Source organism: Tamandua tetradactyla, chromosome 22, assembly GCF_023851605.1.
Source record: "Tamandua tetradactyla isolate mTamTet1 chromosome 22, mTamTet1.pri, whole genome shotgun sequence".
In the NCBI taxonomy this organism is placed as follows: Eukaryota; Metazoa; Chordata; class Mammalia; order Pilosa; family Myrmecophagidae; genus Tamandua; species Tamandua tetradactyla.
The window spans coordinates 9,029,627-9,051,112 of NC_135348.1; the positions used below are offsets into that span (position 1 = coordinate 9,029,627).

General features: G+C 38.0%; 1 long non-coding RNA gene across 1 annotated transcript in view; it reads left to right on the forward strand.

The window, feature by feature from the left end:
* The window catches only part of LOC143666033 (uncharacterized), a 106,993-nt gene extending 86,158 nt beyond the window's left edge, over nucleotides 1-20,835 (forward strand). Inside the window, exon 4 of the long non-coding RNA XR_013167323.1 lies at nucleotides 20,788-20,835. This is a non-coding gene — a long non-coding RNA (uncharacterized LOC143666033). The remainder of the gene's footprint in view (nucleotides 1-20,787) is intronic.
* Nucleotides 20,836-21,486: the final 651 nt, after the last annotated feature.

Genomic DNA, 21,486 nt, shown 5'->3' on the forward strand with positions numbered 1-21,486 from the left:
GACCATGATAGAATGAAGTTGTAAAATAATACTAGGTGGAAAATTCACAAATACCTGGAAGCTAGAAAATACATTCTTAAGCAATCATTAGGTTAAAGAACTAATTATAATGAGCAAACTCATGGAGTTAAAATCTAGAATATATGTTAACAGGATATGGAGGGTAGAGAATTGGGAACAAATGTTAAATTTGTGCATAATCATTAGAAAGGGTGATTGCAAATGTTTGGAAACGGATAGAGACAATGAGAGCACATTACTGTGAGCGTAATTCAGCAGTTCTGAATTTTATTATGGTTTAATGGGGATGTTGAGTGTCATGTATGTCACTGAAAGGAAAGCTAGAGGATAAAACATGGGACTGTATAACATAGAGCTCCCTGCTGTGGATGATGACTGTGGTTAATAATAAAAATATGACTGTTCTTCCATGAATTAGAACAAATATATGTTACTATTACAATATGTTAATAATAGAGCGGCAGGATGGGAAAAAATACAACAAATGAAACCTATGGACTATAGTTAACCGTAACATTGTGATATTCTTTCATCAATTATAATGAAGGTACTATTCCAATGTTGTGCAAATAGCAGCAGGGCATAAGGAGGTTGAGATTTTTCTTCTCAGAACAACGAAAATTGTTCTGTTGTGTATCCCAGAAAAGCCAAGTTCTTAAATCCTCATTGCTGGGTGGGAGATCTTTTATTGTTCCCATGGAGATGTGCCCTGCCCAATTGTGGGTGGTAACTTTGATTAGACGGTTTCTATGGAGATGTGTCTCCACTCATTCAAGGTGGAGTTGCTTACTGGAGCCCTTTAAGAGGGAACCATTTTGGAAAATCTTTAGTGTCACAAGAGCCACCAGAACTGATGGAGCAAAGGGAGAAGACTTACGCTCACTGACTTAGACATTATTATCAAGGCACATCTGTCTAAAATAGCATGGTGTTGGCACAAAGATAAACATATTGATCAATGGAATCAAATTTGAGAGTCCAGAAAAAAGTGCTCACATCTATGGTCAATTTACTTTGAATAGGGCCCCCAAATTCACTGATCTGGGACAGAATATTCTCTTCAATAAACGAGATGGGGAGAACTGGAAATCCATATCCAAAGGAATGAAAGAGGACCCCTACTTCACTCACTATACTGATTCAAAATGGATAAAATACCTAAATATAAGAACCAGTACTATAAAATTCCTAGAGGAAAATATAGGGAAATATCTTCAAGATCTAGTAATAGAAGGTAGCTTCTTAGACCTTATATCCAAAGGACAAATAATGAAAGAAAAAGTAGATAATGGAAAATCTCAAGATAGAACATCTGTACTTCAAAGGATTTTGTCACAAAGATGAAGAGGCAGCCATCTCAATGGGAAAGAATATTTGGTAACCATATATCTGATAAAAGTTTGATATCCAGTAGACACGAGGAATTCCTACCACTCAACAAGAAAAGGATAACAAATCCAATTAAAATATGGACAAAAGACATGGTCAGACATGTTCCAAAGAGAAAATACAAATGGCTAAAAACATGAAAAGATATTCATCTTCATTAGCTATTAACCATTAGGGAAGCGAAATCAAAAGCACAATGAGATATCATCTCACACCTTTAAAAATGATCACTATTAAACAGGAAACTGCAAATGTTGGAGAAAATGTGGAGAAATAAGAACACTTCTTCACTGCTGATAGAAATGTAAAATGTTACAGCCACTGTGTAAGACAGTTTGGTAGTTCCTTAGAAAATCAAAGACCGAGTTGCCCTATGACCCAGCAATTCCAAGACTCGATGTATCCCCAGGAGATCTGAAAGAAGGGACATGAACAGACATTTGTAAACTGATGCTCACAGCAGCATTATTCACAATTGGCAAAAGATGTAAACAAACCAAGAGTGCATCAACAGACATATGGATAAACAAAACATGTTTATGCTACAGTAAGGAGTGAGGTTCTGAAGTATGTGATAGCATCAATAAATCTTGAGGGCACAATGTTGGATGAAATAAGCCAGATATAAAAAGACAGATATTGTCTGAATTCATTAATATGAACTAATTAGAGCATGCAAACTCAAAAGTCTTATAATATAGAATATAAGACACCTAGAGATAAATAGAAACTAGAGAAAGGGGAGTGGTTATCTAATATGTACAGAATGTTAATAACGTTTAACTTAAATGTTCGGAAATGGATAGAGGGGATGTTAGCTCATTATTGGGATTATAATTAATAGTGATATTTTGTAGGTGAATTTGAAAGTGGTTGCTTAAAGTCATGTACATAAATATGTTCTTCATGAATTATGATAAACATAAAAATAGAGGAATATAGAGGAAAAACAGAGCTATTGCAATGTATGGGCTATAGCCAACAGTAATATCTTAATATTCATTCATCAACACTAACAAATGTACTACAGCAATACTATGGGTCAACAATTGTGGGGATAAGGGTCATGGAAAGTGTGCCAGTTTGGAAGTATCATGTACCCCAGAAAAGCCATTTTTTAAATCCTGATTCAATTTTGTTGAGGAGCTGTTTTCTTTTCATTCTGATTCAATAATGTAGGTGGAAACTTTTGATAAGGTTATCTCCATGGAGATGTGAAATGCCCAATTGTGAGGGTGACCTTTTGATTAGATGGAGATGTGACTCTACCCATTCCAGGTGGGTCTTGATTAGTTTACTGGAGTCCTTTAAAAGAGGAAACATTCTCGAGAGAGCCAGGAATGACAGGCCTTAAAGCCAAAAGAAAGCGCAGATGTAAAGGCTTGGAGAACAGTTGCTTCAGAGAACAGAGACATGGACATTTGGAAATACTTGGAGTCCAGTAGACATTGCTGTGTGCCTTCTCATGAGATGTTAAGTGAGTTGGAACCTGGAGAGAGCCATGGAGAGCCAAGAGATCAAAGTTAACCCCAGGAAAGAAAAGTGAGGAACCCCCACAGGAATAGAGGCTGAAAACAGTGGAACCCAGGAGGAAGGGACCAGCAGATGCCAGCCATGTGACTTCCCAGCTGACATAGGTGTTCCAGATCCATCAGCCTCTCTTGAGTGAATTTGACCTTTTATTGGTGCCATAATTTGGACACTTTCACTTCCTTAAAATCGTTAACTTGTAACTTATTAAATTCTACTTTTAAAGGCCATTCCATTTCTGACATATTGCCTTCTGGCAGTTTACAAACTGCCAGATAAAGATTTGGGCTTTATTTTTATTCTTATTTCTTCTGAAGTAATGAAAATATTCTAAAATTGATCATGGGAATATATGCATAAATATTTGATGATACTGTTAGCTAGTGCTTGTATACAGTGATTGGATGTTTTGTGTGGTGTGTGACTATATCTCAAAAAAATTGAAAAAATAGCAGCTCATTTCAAAGTCCCAGTAATAAAAATAAGATGGCACTAGAAGAAGAACAGACATAGAGAATTCAAAAATAACCCCTCCCATCTATGGCCAATTGATTTTTGTCAAGCCAGCCAATTCCACTCAATAGGGAAAGAATAGTCTCTTCAATAAATAGAGGAAACCAGGATGTCTATTTGCAAAATAATTAAGGTGATCCTCTCCCTCACACAAAAGACATCAAAAAAACTCAAAATGGAACAAAGACCTAAATATAAGAATGAGACTGTAAAACACCAAAAAAACAAAAAAAAACAGGGAAGCATCTCCAGGGCTTTGTGTTAAGCGACAGTTTCTTAGAATTTACTCCAAAAACATGAGCTAAAAAAAATAAATGGGGCTTCATCCAAACCAAAACCTTTAATGTAAAAAAGGACTTCACCATGAAAGTAAAAGGACGACCTATAGAATTTGAGAAAATATTTAGAAACCACATATCTGATAAGGGTTTAGTATCCAGAATATACTACAAGAACGCCTACAACTCAACAGCAACAACAACAACAAAAAGACAAAGAACCCAATTAAAAAATCGATAAAAGCTTTAATAGACATTTCTTCAAACAAGACACCAAACAACCAGAAAGCAAATGATATGATACTCCACACAATTAGCCATTAGGGAAAAGCAAGTGTAAACTACAATGAGATACCACTTCACACACACAGAATGGCTACTATCAAAATATAATAGTAATAAATATTGGAGAAGAAGAGTAGAAGTAGGAACACTCTTTCATTGATGGGAGGGACGTAAAATGGTGCAACCACTGTGGAAATCAGCTTGGTAGTTCCTCAGAAAGCAAAGCATAGAATTACTATGTGACCCATCAATCCCACTATTAGGTACAGATGAAAAAGAATTGAAAGCAGGGACAGGGAAAGATTTTTGCACACTGATTATCACAGTAGTATGATTCACAATTACCAAAGAACGGCTGCAACCCAAGTGTCTATCAACTGATGAATGGATAAACAAATTGTGGTATATACATACAATGGAATATTTTTCAGTAAAAATACATGAAGTTCTGGTACATGTGACAATATGGATGAGTCTTGAAGACATTATGTTAAGTGGAATAAAACAGCCACAAAAGGACAAATATTGTATGAGCTTACTTATATGAAATAATTAGAATAAGCAAATTCATAGTAATTAGAATACAGATTACCTGGGACTGGAGTGGTGTTAGAAAATGCATGTTAATGCTTAATTCATTTAGAATTTCTGTTTGGAGACATGGAAATGTTTTGGCAGTGGATGGTGGTGATGATAGCACAATATTGTGAATGCAATTAGCAGAACTGATTTATATAGTCGGATATGATTAAAAGGGGAAATTTTAAGTTGTATACATATAAGTTACTAGAAAAAAATTTTACAGAAATAGCATAAGACTTTAAACACAAACAATAAACCTTAAATGTAAACCACAGAGTATAGTTAATAATACAATTATAATATTTTTAATCAAATATAACAAAGTTATGACTAATGCAAAGTGTTAATAAGGGGGAAGGGGTTATATGAGAATTCTATAATTTTTTGCATGATTTTTCTGTAAACTTACACCTTTTCTAGTTAAAAAAAGCATAAATATAATAAAATATATGAAAACTAATTCATAAAATGAGGAAGAAAATCATTTCTTTCTACTGATTAACTCTGGTTAAGGGAAGAGCTTGGAGCCATACCTTTCAAATCCAGACTCAGGAACTTCAAAATCCTGAGTATTGCCCCACATAACAACACTAAGATTAACATTTTTATAATTATAATGCATAATATTTTTGAAATATTAAAGTCTGAAAGTCTTACTCTATGCTATATAAGAAATTATGTTTTAAAATCAGATCTTTGTGAGTCCTCTGGGAAGATGGCATAATAAGATAGGCTGAGTTCACCCCTGTCCAAGGAATAGCTAGAGTGGTGACAGAAAAAATGACCAGAACAGCAGTTCTAGGGTGTGAGTTACCTGAGAGGGTCTTCTACACTACAAAAGGAGGTCCTGGATGAAAAAGCTGAGGAATTGAGATGCAGAGAACAGATGAGTGGGCTCCATCAGGACTCCACTGGGGACAAGAGGCTGTACCCAGGAAAGTGCCTACTACTACAGCTATCTTACAATATCAGCACCTTCAGCTCTGCAGCCTGGAGCTCTCTTAGAGAACCCAGAAGCCAGTAAACTAGCTTTTCATCCTCATAGAGACCATCCAACTAATTCAGAGAGCTTACTGCTCCCCTTTCCAAACAGAGGCCCTGAGCCCTCAGGAGGCAGGCTTGAGGAAGCACACCCTGCTCCATGCCTTATGTACCATCCCCACGTCCTTTGCTCTGAGTCACACCACACTCTATACCTCATGTCCCTGCAAATTCAAATGCAAAACCTTAGATGACTGAGTGAAATCAACCTCCAAAGTAACTCTACTAAGATAATTAAATGCCTCAAAGTCAATCAAAAATCACAAAGCATATGAAGATGCAGTTAGAGAGAGCTCTGCCAAATGACCAAATTAAAATACCGGAGGGGACATAGACTTTGGAACAACTAATCAAATATGTTCATACTACTCCTAAATAAATTCTGTGGGTTGGCTAATGATATAAAAGACATCATGAAGGCATGAAAAGGGCATAAAAATAGATATAAAGGATATGTAGAAAAATAGATGTTATCTCAAAGATGAAGGATAATGTATACCAAATAAAAAATATACTAGAGAGACACAAGAGCGGATTTGAAGAGGCAGAAGAAAGAATAAATGAACTAGAGGACAGAACATTTGAATTCAAATGCACAAAAGAACAAATGGCAAAAAGACAGAAAAATTTGAATTGGGCTTTATGGAAATGATAGACAATATGAAGCATGCAAATATAAGAATCATTGGTGTCCCAGAAGGGAAGAGAAAAGTAAAGGGCTAGGAAGATTAGTTGAGGAGTTAATGGAGGAAAACTTCCCAACCCTTATAAAAGACATATATGTGCGAATCAAGGAAGCAGAAATAACCCTAAATAGAATAAATTCAAACAGACCTACTCCAAGACAGATAAAATATTTAGTCTGTCAAATGTTGAAGTGATGCAAAATATCCTGAAAGTGGCAAGAGAAAAGCAACTCATCACATACAGAGAAACCACATAAGTCTGAGTTCAGACTCCTCAATAGGTACCCATGGAGGTGAGAAAGCAGTGGTATGATATATTTAAGTGAATGAGAAAGACTTCTAGCCAAGAATTCTGTATCCAGCCAAATTGTCCTTCAAAAGTTAGGGAGAGATTAAAATTTTTAAAGACAGACAAATGCTGAGAGAATTTGTGAACAAGAGACCAGTCTTAACAAGAAATACTAAAGGGAGTTTTGTTGGCTGAAAAAAAATAAAAGACAGGAGAGGGAGGACTAAGGAAGGGCATGGAATTGAAGAGTACCAATAAGGGTAATTTAAAGGATAAAAAGAGAAAGAGGAAAAAGAATATATAGATTTGACAAATAAAAATCAAAGGATAGGATGGTACATTCAAGAAATGACTTCACAGTAATAATTTTGAATGTTAATGGATTAAACTCACCAATTAAAAGATATAGATGGGCAGAATGGATTAAGAAATATGATCCATTTATATGCTGCTTACAAAAGATTCATCTTAGACCCCCAGATAAAAATAAATTGAAAGTGAAAGAATGGAAAAAGATGTTCTATGCAAGTTGTGATCACAACAAAGCAGGAGTACCAATATCAATATCAGATAAAACAGACTTTAAATGTAAAGACATCATAAGAGACAAAGCAGGACACTATGTATTAATAAAAGGGACAATTCACCAAGAAGAAATAACAATCATAAATGTTTATGGTCCCAATCAAGGAAGTCCAAAATACTTAAAGCAAACATTGGCAAAACTGAAAGGAGCAATAGATGTTTCAACAATAATAGTGGGAGATGTCAATACACTACTCTTCTCTCTAGATAGAACAACAAGACAGAGGATCAGCAAGGAAATAGAGAACTTAAAACAATTTGATAAATGAAATTAGACCAAACAGACACACATAGATTGCTATACTCTAAAACAGCATGATATACATTCTTCTCTAAAGCTCATGGAACATTCTCGAGGACAGATCATATGCTGGGATACAAAACAATACAAATTTTAAAAGATTGAAATTATTCAAAGCACTTTCTCTGATCACAATGGAATGAAGTTGGAAATCAATAAGTACCAAAGAACTTAAGAACATTCACACATATATGGAGATTAAATAATGCATTCTTAAGCAACCAATGTGTCAAAGAAAAAATTTCTAGGCAAGCGAATAAATATCTGAGTGAAAATGAAAATACAGCATATCAGAACTTATGGGATGGGTCAAAGGCTGTGCTGAGAAGGAAATTTATTGGCTTGAATGTCTATATTAAAAAAGAAGAAAGAGCAAAAAATCAAGGACTTACTTGCTCACCAGAAGGAACTAGAGAAAGAACAGCAAACTAACCCCAAAGCAAACAGAAGAAGAGGAGTAACCATGATTAAAGCAGAGTTAAATGAAGGGGAGAAAAAAAGAACAATAGAAAGACGCAATAAAACCAAAAGTTGGTTCTTTGAGAAAATCAATAAAATTGATGGGCCACTAGCAAGGCTGAAAAGAAAAAAAAGAGAAAATATGTAAATAAGCAATCAGAAATTAGAGGGGGGGGGTCATCGTCACAGATCCTGAAGAAATAAAAATAAACCATTAAGGGATGCTATGAACAACTATATGCCAACACACTATACAATTTAGATGTAATGGGCAAATTCCCAGAAACACATGAAAAACTTACACTGACTCAAGAAGACACAGAAGATCTCAACAAACTAATCACAAGTAAAGAAATTCAATCAGTCATCAAAAATCTTCCTTCAATGAAAAGCCTAGGGCCAGACGGCTTCACAGAGGAATTTTATCAAACATTCCAAAAAGAACTAACACCAGTCTTCCCCTAAGTTTTTCAGAAAAAAATGATGAAAAAGAATACTACCTAACTCATTTTATGAAGCTAACATCACTTTAATACCCAATCTGGGTAAAGATGCTATTAGAAAGGAAAATAAAAGGCCAATTGCCCTAATGAAATAAAGATGCAAAAATCCTCAACAAAATACTAGCAAATCAAATTTAACAACATATTAAAAGAATTATACACCACAACCAAGTGGGGTTTATACCATCAATGCAAGGATGTTTCAACACAAGAAAATCAATTAATATAATACAGCACATTAACAAATCGAAAGGGAAAAAAATCATGTGATTATCTTGATTGGTACTGAGAAAGTATTTGACAAAATTCAAAATCCTTTCCTCATAAAAGCACCTCAAAAGGAGAGAATCAAAGGTAACTTCCTCAATATGATAAAGGGCATATAGGAAAAACCCATAGCCAGCATCGAACTCAATGGTGAGAGACTGAAAGCTTCCTGCCTAAGATCAGGAATGAGATAAGACTTGTCACCACAATTATTCAACATTGCACTAGAAGTTTTAGTTAGAGCAATCAGGCAGGAAAGAGAAATAAAAGACACCCCAATTATAAAGGAAAAAGTAAATCTTTTGCTATTGGCAGATGACATGATACTATACTTGGAAAATCCTGAGAAATCTACAACAAAATTCCTTGAGCTAATAAACAAATTCAGCAAGGTGGTGTGATTTAAATTAATGTGTAAAATTCAGTAATGTTTTTAAACACAAGCAATGTCCTAACTGAGTCAGTTAAGGAAAATAATCCATTCAAAATAGTTACTAAAAAGATTAAGTATCTAGGTACAAACTTCATCAAGGATGTAAAGGACCTGTATACACAGCACTATATAACATTACTAAAAGAAACCAAAGAAGATTTAAATAGGTGGAATACATTTCCTGCTCATGAATAGGAAGGTTAAAGGTAGTTAAGATGTTAATTCTACACAAATTGATCTACAAATTCAACACAATACTAATTAAAATTCCAGCAATCTACTTTGAAGACTAAGAAAAGTTAGTTATCAAATTCATTTTGAAGGGAGACCTTGAATAGCTAAAAATATCCTAACAAAGAAGAACAAAGCAGGAGGATTAACCCTTTCTGATTTTAAAGTTTGTTTTAAAGCCACAATGGTCAAAACAGCAGGGTATTGGCACAAAGTATTGCCCAATGGAATCAAATCAAGAGTATGGGAATAGATCACCAAATTTATGGTCAACTGATCTTCGACAAGGTCCCCAGATCTACTGAACTGGGACAGAATAGTCTTTTCAATAACTGGGCATGGGAGAACTGGATATCAATAACTAAAAGAATGAAACATTGGGCAGGCCACGGTGGCTCACTGGCAGAGTTCTAGCCTGCCATGCCAGAGACCTGGGTTCAATTCCCAGCACCTGCCCATGCAAAAAACAAAAAACAAAAAAAATGAAAGATGATCCTTATCTTACACCCTATATAAAAATTAACTCAAACTGGATCAAGCACCTAAATACAAGATCCATCACCATAAAATCCTAGAAGGAAATATAGGGTAACATCTTCAAGACCTAGTAATGAAGGTGAGTCCCTAAACTTTACACTCAAAGCACAAGCAATGAAAGTAAAAATAGATAAATGATACCTCTACAAAAATCAAATACTTCTGTGCCTCAAAAGACTATAGAAAAAGCAATGAGGCATTCAACTCAATGGGACAAAATATTTGGAAATCACATTAGATGAAAGTTTGATATTCTGTATACATAAAGTAAACAACTCAACAGCAAAAGAACAAATAACCCAATTATAAAATCAACTAAAGGTATGAATAGATATTTTTTCTGAAGAGCAAATACAAATAGCTGAAAAGCACAGGAAGAGATGTTCATTTTCACTAGCTATAAGGGAAATTCAGACCAACACCTCAAAGAGATATTACCTAACTTCTATCAGAATAACTGCTATTAAACAAACAGAAAATTACAAATGTGGAAGATGATGTGGAGAAATTGAAACACTTATTCACTACTGGTGGGAATATATAATGGTACAGCTGCAAAAGAAGACAGTTTGGTGGTTTCTTAGAAAACTAAATATCTAGTTGCCCTACAACCTCGTAATACCACTATTCGGTAGATACCTGGAAGAGCTGAAAGCAGTGACACAAATAGACATTTACTCACCAATGTTCATAGCAGCATTATTCACGACTGCCAAAATGTAGAAACAATCCAAGTGTCCATCAACAGATGACTGGATAAACAAAATGTGCTATATATACATATATGATGGAATATTATGGAGCAGTAAGGCAAAATAAGGTTCTGAGGTATATGACAACATGAATGAAATTTTAGGACATAAAGCTGAGTGAAATAAGGCAGATACAAAAGGTTAGATACTGTATGATTTTTCTTTTATGACCTTGGTAAAGGTAAACTCAGAGGCTTATAATATAGAATATAGGGGAACCAGAAACACATAGAAGCTATAGACGGGTAAATAGTTAGCTAATGAAGTTGAACTTAAAACTAAAGGAATGGATAGAAGTGAAAGCAGTTCACTAGTGGGTCTATAAGTAATGTTGGCATATTGAGGTGAACATGCTTGAAGAAGATTGTATAGAGCGAGATATCCCACTGATTAACCCAACAAATATAAATAAATTCTAGTATAACTACTTCAAAGGTATGGCTCTTATACAAAGAATAAATAAAATCTGAGTGTAAGGGGAAAACTACTATCGCATGCTGTGTGCTATGCTTAACAGGAAGACATCAAAAAGACTACAGCAGCCAAGGGGTAAACAATTGGGGGATGAGGACAAAAATTAATTTTCCATTTGATGATGTATTAGTTAGGGTTCTCTAGAGAAACAGAATCAACAGGGAACACTTGCAAATATAAAATTTATGAAAGTGTCTCACGTGACCGTAGGAACGCAGAATCCAAAATCCACACGGCAGGCTGCGAAGCCGATGACTCCAATGGATGGCCTGGATGAACTCCCCAGGAGAGGCTCACCAGCCAAAGCAGGAATGCAATCTGTCTCCTCTGAGTCCTCCTTAAAAGGCTTCCCATGATTGGATTTAGCATCACTAATTGCAGAAGACACTCCCCTTTGGCTGATTACAAATGGAATCAGCTGTGGATGTAGCTGAAGTGATCATGACCTAATCCTATGAAATGTCCTCATTGCAACAGACAGGCCAGCGCTTGCCCAATCAGATGAACAGGTACCACAACTTGGCCAAGTTGACACCTGTCCCTAACCATGACAGTCCACCCCTTGTCAACTCGGCACCTATATATATATATCACCTTAGACCATACTTAATTATCAAATGAAAACAAATAAGCACACATTTTTTCTTTTACCTGACAATACTCAACTGTCCTGCATATAACTGGAAACACATTAAATCTCTCCAGAATAGCATGCAAATCCTTGGGCAACATTCATTATTAAACTTGATATCTTACAACTTAAATAGTATAACACAAACAAAACAGCATTACAGTCCTCGTTTCTGTAACTGATCACGTGGTCGAAGTTCATGTTTATCAATACCTTCTTCCACTACCCATTCCATGTTCCCTTTCCCCTCAGCAAGCACTTCAGCTGGCCGTGGTTCTTTGCCTGGTGGGGTGACCCAAACCTTCATTCCTGAAGTCTCAGAGCCATTAGTGGTCCTGCCTGGATTGTGTTGTTGCAGTTTTCCATTGATTTTGATCACAGGGCATGGTAGTACTAATAGACGCCCCAGGGGATCTCCTATATTCCAAGAAAACTCTTCTTTACCTCCATTATGTAGTTGCAGTCCTACTTCCTTCTGATAGTCAGGGTCAATTACCCCAGACAATAATGTAATCCCCTTCTTGGTGTGTTGATCCAGAGGCATAAGTAGCCCAAAGTGGCCAGGTGGCAATCTTAACTTCCAGTTCAGTGGTATCACTGTTGTTTCTCCTGGAGAAAGCACACCCCGTTTTGGAACTAAAACCTGTAGACCAGCAGAACTCAGGGTAGCAGGGACAGGAAGCAAAAATTTTCCTAGTGGATCACTAGGAGTAATAGTGAGTGGCACTACACCCATTTCCACCCCTTGGTTCCTGGACCCATGGATCCTGGCTATGGGAGAAACAGCACCATACAGTGGACGCTGATTCAGAGCATACACAGCTTCCTGGAGAACATTACCCCAGCCTTTCAAGTTTTTGCCACCTAGTTGGCACCGTAATTGAGTTTTCAAAAGGCCATTCCACCGTTCTATCAATCCAGCAGCTTCTGGATGATGGGGAACATGGTAAGACCAGAGAATTCCATGAGCATGTGCCCATTCCCGCACTTCATTTGCTGTGAAGTGTGTTCCTTGATCCGAAGCAATGCTATGTGGAATACCATGATGATGGATAAGGCATTCTGTAAGCCCACGGATAGTAGTTTTGGCAGAAGCATTGCGTGCAGGGAAAGCAAACCCATATCCAGAGTATGTGTCTATTCCAGTTAGAACAAATCGCTGCCCCTTCCATGAAGGGAGTGGTCCAATGTAATCAACCTGCCACCATGTAGCTGGCTGGTCACCTCGGGGAATGGTGCCATATCGGGGGCTGAGTGTGGGTCTCTGCTGCTGGCAGATTGGGCACTTAGCAGTGGCTGTAGCCAGGTGGGCCTTGGTGAGTGGAAGTCCATGTTGCTGAGCCCATGCATGACCTCCATCCCTACCACCATGACCACTTTGTTCATGAGCCCATTGGGCAATAACAGGAGTTGCTGGGGAAAGAGACTGACTGGTATCCATAGAACGGTTTATCTTATCCACTTGATTATTAAAATCTTCCTCTGCTGAAGTCACCTTCTGGTGTGCATTCACATGGAACACAAATATCTTCATATTTTTAGCCCACTCAGAATGGTCTATCCACATACTTCTTCCCCAGACCTCTTTGTCACCAATTTTCCAATTATGGTCTTTCCAAGTCCTTGACCATCCAGCCAAACCATTAGCAACAGCCCATGAGTCAGTATACAAACGCACCTCTGGCCAGTTTTCCTTCCAAGCAAAATGAACAACCAGGTGCACTGCTCGAAGTTCTGCCCACTGGGAGGATTTCCCCTCACCACTGTCCTTCAAGGACACCCCAGAAAGGGGTTGTAATCCTGCAGCTGTCCACTTTCGGGTGGTACCTGCATATCATGCTGAACCATCTGTAAACCAGGCCCGAGTTTTCTCTTCCTCAGTCAATTCACTGTAAGGAACTACCCAAGAGGCCATAGCTCTGGTCTGGGAAAGAGAAGGTAATGTAGCAGCAGGAGCGGAAACCATGGGCATTTGTGCCACTTCTTCATGTAACTTACTTGTGCCTTCACGACCTGCTCTGGCTCTATCTCGTATATACCATTTCCACTTTACAATAGAGTGCTGCTGTGCACGCCCAACTTTATGGCTTGGTGGGTCAGACAACACCCAACTCATGATAGGCAACTCAGGTCTCATGGTAACTTGGTGGCCCATGGTTAAGTATTCAGTCTCTACTAAGGCCCAGTAGCAGGCCAAAAGCTGTTTCTCAAAAGGAGAGTAGTTATCTGCAGCAGATGGTAAGGCTTTGCTCCAAAATCCTAAGGGTCTGCATTGTGATTCTCCTATAGGGGCCTGCCAAAGGCTCCAGACAGCATCTCTATTTGCCACTGACACTTCCAGCACCATTGGATCTGCTGGATCATATGGCCCAAGTGGCAGAGCAGCTTGCACAGCAGCCTGGACCTGTCGCAGAGCCTCTTCTTGTTCAGGTCCCCACTCAAAATTAGCAGCTTTTCTGGTCACTCGATAAATGGGCCGGAGTAGCACACCCAAATGAGGAATATGTTGTCGCCAAAATCCAAAAAGACCCACTAGGCATTGTGCCCTTTTTTTGGTTGTGGGAGGGGCCAGATGCAGCAATTTATCCTTCATCTTAGAAGGGATATCTCGACATGCCCCACACCACTGGACACCTAGAAATTTTACTGAGGTGGAAGGCCCCTGTATTTTTGTTGGATTTATCTCCCATCCTCTGACACGCAAATGCCTTACCAGTAAATCTAGAGTAGTTGCTACTTCTTGCTCACTAGGTCCAATCAACATGATATCATCAATATAATGGACCAGTGTGATGTCTTGTGGGAGGGAGAAACGATCAAGGTCTCTGCGAACAAGATTATGACATAGGGCTGGAGAGTTGATATACCCCTGAGGTAGGACAGTGAAAGTATATTGCTGACCTTGCCAGCTGAAAGCAAACTGTTTCTGGTGGTCCTTACTAATAGCTATTGAGAAAAAAGCATTTGCCAGATCAATAGCTGCATACCAGGTACCAGGGGATGTATTGATTTGCTCAAGCAATGATACTACATCTGGAACAGCAGCTGCAATTGGAGTTACCACCTGGTTGAGTTTACGATAATCCACTGTCATTCTCCAAGACCCATCTGTTTTCTGCACAGGCCAAATAGGAGAGTTGAATGGGGATGTGGTGGGAATCACCACCCCTGCATCTTTCAAGTCCTTAAGAGTGGCAGTAATCTCTGCAATCCCTTCAGGAATACGGTATTGCTTTTGATTTACTATTTTGCTTGGTAGGGGCAGTTCTAGTGGCTTCCACTTGACCTTTCCCACCATAATAACCCTCACTGCACGAGTTAGAGAACCAACGTGGGGATTCTGCCAGTTGCTCAGTATGTCTATGCCAATTATACATTCCGGAACTGGGGAAATAACTACAGGATGGGTCCGGGGGCCCACTGGACCCACTGTGAGACGGACCTGAGCTAAAACTCCATTGATCACCTGGCCTCCATATGCCCCCACCCTGACTGGTGGTCCAGAGTGACATTTTGGGTCCCCTGGAATTAATGTCACTTCTGAACCAGTGTCTAATAATCCCCGAAATATCTGATCATTTCCTTTTCCCCAATGCACAGTTACCCTGGTAAAAGGCCGTCGGTCTCCTTGGGGAAGACTTAGAGGAAGGTTAACAGTATAAATTTGTGGCAGTGTAACAGGTTTCTTCCCCATAGGGACCTGGCCTCCCCTTCATTCAAGGGGCTCAGGGTCTGTAAACTGTTTCAAGTCTGGAAATTGGTTAAGGGGCCGTGACTCTGTGTTTTTGTAATTCAGGTTAGACTTCTGTTCCCTTGACCTAGAACTCTTTTGTTTATACAGCTCCAACACGAATTTAGTAGGCTGCCCTTCTATTGTATTTCTAGGCACCCCATGATCTACTAGCCAATGCCACAAATCTCTGCGTGTCATATAATTTTGATGCCTCCTTTGAGTTTGTTGTCTATTATAATACCCACGTCTACCCTGTCTTTGGTGATTAAGTGCTGCCACCTGGCTTCTGCCAACTCGGGATCCTGTCATCCCCATTGTGTTTAAGGATTCCAGCTCAGTGACAGCAGTTCCTACAGTAATATCTGACCTACAGAGAAGTGCAACCACAGAGCTCTTGATGGATGATGGTGCTAGTCTCACAAATTTATTTCTCACTGTTCTGGTAAAAGGTGCATCCTCTGGACATTCCTGGGGTGTAAGAGCAGGCTTTGCATGATAAATCCACTCTAACATCCCAATCTCTCTAAGCCTCTGGATCCCCTCATCTACATTATACCAGGGCAGTTCTGGCATTTCAACCTCAGGTAATGTTGGCCACCTTTTGATCCATGTTTCAACCAACCACCTAAACAAGCTGTTAACACCTTTTCTAACTGCTCTAGCTATAACATTGAATGCAGAATCTCTGCTTAGTGGGCCCATATCAATAAATTCAGCCTAATCCAGCCTTATATTCCTCCCACCATTATCCCACACTCTTAAAATCCATTGCCACACATATTCCCCTGATTTCTGTCTATATAAATTGGAAAACTCACACAGTTCTTTTGGAGTATAACGTACCTCCTCATGTGTGATACTTTGTACCTCACCTTTAGGGGCCTGTTGGGACTTTAGTCTAGTTATAGGTCTAGAAGAAATGAGGGGTGGTGGGGGTGGGTCATGAAAAGAATTAGAAATATCTTCCAAGCCATTTGCTTCAGGGCTTTCATTTGCAGTTTCATCTGGTGAAACAGGATTAATAACTCTAGGGCTAATCCCTTCAGGAGGAGGTTGGGTGGCCAATTCCTCAAGGCAGGCTGGAGGTGGGGCGGCTATGTCCTCAGGGCAGACTATTACAGGGTTATCTAAAGAAGGCTCAGCATGGTCTAGGGTTTCAACCTCACCCCCAACATCATTATCAATCCATATGTCACCATCCCATTTTTCAGGGTCCCACTCCTTTCCAATCAATGCCCTCACTTCAACGGCAGACACCATGCAAGACTGAGATTTCAGTTTACGTTGTAAAGTTGCTACTCTAACAATAAGATTCTGAGTCTGATTTTCAGAGATCTCAAGTCTACAGCTACAGGAAATAAAATTTTCCTTCAGGACACTCATAGAAACCTCTACATCTTTCAGACGGCACTTAAGCTTCTTGTTTGAAGCCTTAAACCCATCCCTTTCACCCTTTAATGTAGACAGTGTATCTAACAACAACCAACCAACATCTCTATAACTCTTATTCCTACAAAACTCTGTAAAGGTGTCAAAAACATTATCCCCCAGAGTCTGGCTTCGTACAAGCGAAGCATTAGGAGAATCAAATGATGATATTTTGAATATCTCCTTTGCCAACTCAGTCCATGGATTGGGAGTGTCATTCTGATTACAGGAATCAGAGTTCTTAGTGTCTCTGAGCCCAGTCAGAGTAGAAAACCATTCATAAAAACCCATTTTTAAGATTCTGTTCCTTAAGAACCACTCCCGGTACCAAAATGTATTAGTTAGGGTTCTCTAGAGAAACAGAATCAACAGGGAACACTTGCAAATATAAAATTTATGAAAGTGTCTCACGTGACCGTAGGAACGCAGAGTCCAAAATCCACAGGGCAGGCTGCGAAGCCGATGACTCCAATGGATGGCCTGGATGAACTCCACAGGAGAGGCTCACCAGCAAAAGCAGGAATGCAACCTGTCTCCTCTGAGTCCTCCTTAAAAGGCTTCCCATGATTGGATTTAGCATCACTAATTGCAGAAGACACTCCCCTTTAGCTGATTATAAATGGAATCAGCTGTGGATTTAGCTGACGTGATCATGACCTAATCCTATGAAATGTCCTCATTGCAACAGACAGGCCAGCGCTTGTCCAATCAGATGAACAGGTACCACAACTTGGCCAAGTTGACACCTGTCCCTAACCATGACAATGAAGGTGTATTCATTGGTTACTTTTGTCTTGTAAGCAATGAAAATTGTCTAAAATTGAGAGTGTTGATGATTGTACAACTATGTGGGGATAATGTGAGGCATGGATTGTTGACTTTGGACATTATACATGATGCCCAATAGATGGAGGTGGCTGAAGGATACACTGACTGAGAAGTAGATTGGTAAATGATGGTGCATACATATGGTTGAATATTGTGTGGCTAAAGAAAGGAACGAAGTCGTGAGGCACACAATGAGGTGAATGAACCTGTTTGACATTATGTGATGCAAAATAAACCACAAACAAAAGAATAAATATTGTATGCTCTCTTTTAGAAAATAATTATAAGAAAATTGGGACCTAGAATGTAAGCTTGTATAGTAGTCACATTTAGTCCCAAACTGTAATTGTTATTCAAGATTTTGAGAGGCTGTGCTATATATGTATAACCTGGTATTTCCCCAGAACATTGAGTATTTATGTGACACTTAAGTCTCAGAGTAGGAGTTCTGCATGTTTGAAAGTTAATATTGCCACATACAGTAACTGTTCAAAGAAAACAAAAAAGAGATCAGGCTTCAATTATAAATATTGAATTTCTAATTCTAGTAAGGAGGATAACTGTATTTTAAAATTTCACCTACCCAATGAGACCAAAGGAAGAGAGTTTTATTGTATCCAAAAGCTAAATGTTCTGTAGCACATAATCTAATGCAACTTGTCTGGATAGCTCATTTAAACAACCTGACATATGGACCCCAGAATAGGAATGAGGATGTGTAATTGTGTATAGCTTAATGTAGTACCCAGACACAGCCCAGAGTATGTTGAGCAGATAAATTAAAAAGTATTGAGGGACAGGAGAAAATCTATGGGACTATCAAGCTTTACCATAGGGGAAACCCCTGGTACTATTTCAAACATTAGGCACTCCCAACTCGATAGGCCAGGTCCCTGATCTTGAGGCTTGCTCTTATGTAGCTTATTTATGTAGCAGAGAAGCTAACCCTACTTAAGAGTTACCTCCAGAGGAACTCTTTTGTTGCTCAGATGTGGCCTCTCTCTCTCTAGGCTCAAGTCTGCACATAAAATCATTACACACCCCTCCACATGGGACATGACATCCAGGGGTGAAAGTCTCCCTGGCAACATGGGATATGACTCCCAGGGATGAGTCTGGCCCTGGCATTGTGGGACCGACAATGCCTTCTTGACAAAAGGGGGAACAGAACTGTAACACAATAAGGTATCAGTGACTGAGAGAGTTCAAATGGAGTTGAAAGACTATTCTGGAGGCTACTTTTACACAAACTTCAGTGAGATATTGCTTTTTATCTAGGTTTGGCAAACCCCAACCAAAATCATTCTTGTCAACCCTAAAGAACATCTAGGTGTCTATCTGAGATTCTACAAAAGTTTCATGCACTATGATTACTTTCCAGAAAACTACTATCCCCAGATGGGTTCCTAAGTCGGGGTTTCCTAAGTCCTGAAACCCAGAGGGGCCAGCCTCTCAAAGAACATCAACTAGTTTCACACCCCCCCCCATATTATCAACAGCCCTTTCCAACATGAAAAAGTTAGAATATCCCTAAAGATCGTGAGAAGGATCAAAGGAGAAGGTGGAGTTATAACAAAGAAGTTAGGATTTAACAAATGAGTATGACTGCTGAATCATTATATTGATATTTCTTTTAGTCTCTAGTGTCTTGGAGCAGCCAGAGGGAAAAACTTAAAATTATGGAACTGTAACACATACCAAACTCTGAAATCTGTTCTATAACTAATTGCTACAGTGTGCTTTCAAATTGATTGTTTTTTTATGTTATGTTTTATTTATGTTATTTTTCACAATAAAAAAGTTAAAAAAAATCAGATCTGTCTGAATTCAAATGCTATATCATACATGAATAAGCTGCATTACCTTGATATGTTATTCATCTTCTCTACCTGCCGATTTCATCATCAAAAATGTTATGTAATGCGTGTAAATCTGTTAGGACAATGGTTAAGTAAATATGCAAAAATATCAGCTTTACTACAGAAGCAATAATAATTTTATCTTAAAGATATTACAATTTGATATTTTACAAGCATTATTATCTTGTTTAAATAATGTTTGAGCCCCTTTATTTTCTAAAACCCAAATGAATAAGCATTAATTGCAAAGATGTAAAGAGGTCTGTCTCCATGCATGATGATAAATAGGCAAATTTTAATTTTAAGAATGTTAATATATCATCAATTGTTTATAATCTATCATTTGCTTACAATTGGTTGTGATTTTTAGTTAATTATAAAATGACATGTGAACCATGAAATAGCTAGTGATATTTTAGTGCAAGCAAAATTAATTGATTCTCTCACTGATAATTTGTTTTCTGTGTCATTTGCTTGGACAGCTACATTTAATATGATGAAATCACTTAAGGAGATAAAATGCTCAGGAGATACACTGTATCCTAGCAATTGTCTTTTCATAATGATTCTTGTCCTCCTTCTTATAAAAAAATATATGATAACCCATCTGAACATGTTATGTTTCAGTGTTATATGCATAGAGACATTAAAAAATAACTTCTTTCTTCACTAAGGTATTATGGTTTATGATATATTAGAGTATAATAAAAAAATAAGCATTGATAATTTTTGAAGAACTTTTATATGCATTTTCTCAGTTTTATATTTTATATAGATTTCAGCCATACGATGAAAGAGCATGATATAAATGCATCATTGCCTCTAATCTGATGTGGGTACTCAGCATCTCCAGCCCTAACAATCCCAATTGCCCCCTAATGACTCTCACCCTCCCTCAATCTATTGCCTAGGTGTTTGCCAAAAGGAGCTTTCTGTAACACCAAGGAGTCCCAAATGAAAGTGTAGGCAGCACCGTGCTGTCTGACATCATAATATCTTGGAGGTGGCTTGTTGCATAACTCAATCTCTATCGCTGTCACATAACCATCTGTCTCCTTCTGTCATCTACTCTGTCCAAAGTTCCTCTACCTTAAGGACTATAGTCATACTGGAGTACATCCCAACCATATTCATCTCGCCTCCTCTTAATAGGAACTCCCAAGGACCTGCTTACAAATGGAATCCCTGAAGATAAACATGTGAGTTAATGAAAGTATAGAGTTCAGAAATTTGCCTATAGATATGCGGTCAATTGATTTTCAGCAAAGATGCAAAGAGAATTCAGTGGGATAAGGAAAGTCTTTTTCAACTATGTTGGATCAACTGGATAGTCATATAAGAAGGAAAAAATAACAAAAACATGGTCACTTATGTCCCACCATAAAGGAAACTATAAAAATTCTAGAATAACAAGAAAAAGTAGTCACAATCCTGATATGGCAAAGGCTTCTTATGTATAACTTTAAAAGCAAAAAATGTAAAAGAAAGAAGTTGATAAACAGGACTTCATTGAAATTAAAATATTTTGCTCTCTGAAAGTGTGAGAAAAAGCAAAGGCAAACAACTAATGAGGGGAAAATAGTCATAACATATATATCACACGAAGGTATCAAATGCTATATATATTAATAACTCTTATGACTCAATTATATAAAATTTAGTTATCAGGGAAATGCAAATTAAAACCACAAATTGAGATAGCACTGAATACGAATTAGATTGGCTAAAAATAAGTGAACTGGTCAAATTAAGTGTTAGGAAGCTGTTTAGCAACTGAAACCCTTATAAACTGCTGGAGAGAATTTAAAATAGTACAGCCTCTTTAGAAAACAGTTTGGCTTTTTCATTGAA